Raw genomic sequence first — 774 nt, 5'->3', positions numbered from 1 at the left:
GCGACACCGGAAATTACGTCAGCGCGGCTCGAGCTGCCAGGGGGCGGGGCTGGGAGCAGGGGGCGGGGCTGGGAGCAGGGGGTGGGGCTGCAACAGGGTGGGGCTGCAACAGGGTGGGGCTGGGGGCGGGGCTACGTGCAGGGGGCTGGGATGAGTTCAGGGTAAGAAGTTTAACAACACCAGGTTAAAGTCCAACAGGTTTATTTGGTAGCAAAAGCCACACAAGCTTTCGAGGCTCTGAGCCCCTTCTTCAGGTGAGTGGGAATTCTGTTCACAAACAGAACTTATAAGACACAGACTCAATTTACATGAATAATGGTTGGAATGCGAATACCCACAACTAATCCAGTCTTTAAGAAACAAAACAATGGGAGTGGAGAGAGCATCAAGACAGGCTAAAAAGATGTGTATTGTCTCCAGACAAGACAGCCAGTGAAACTCTGCAGAGTTTCACTGGCTGTCTTGTCTGGAGACAATACACATCTTTTTAGCCTGTCTTGATGCTCTCTCCACTCCCATTGTTTTGTTTCTTAAAGACTGGATTAGTTGTGGGTATTCGCATTCCAACCATTATTCATGTAAATTGAGTCTGTGTCTTATAAGTTCTGTTTGTGAACAGAATTCCCACTCACCTGAAGAAGGGGCTCAGAGCCTCGAAAGCTTGTGTGGCTTTTGCTACCAAATAAACCTGTTGGACTTTAACCTGGTGTTGTTAAACTTCTTACTGTGTTTACCCCAGTCCAACGCCGGCATCTCCACATCATGAGTTCAGGG

Source organism: Mustelus asterias, chromosome 19, assembly GCF_964213995.1.
Source record: "Mustelus asterias chromosome 19, sMusAst1.hap1.1, whole genome shotgun sequence".
NCBI classification, from domain to species: domain Eukaryota; kingdom Metazoa; phylum Chordata; class Chondrichthyes; order Carcharhiniformes; family Triakidae; genus Mustelus; species Mustelus asterias.
The sequence above is the reverse complement of the archived record's forward strand: the minus strand, read 5'-3'. Positions refer to the sequence as shown.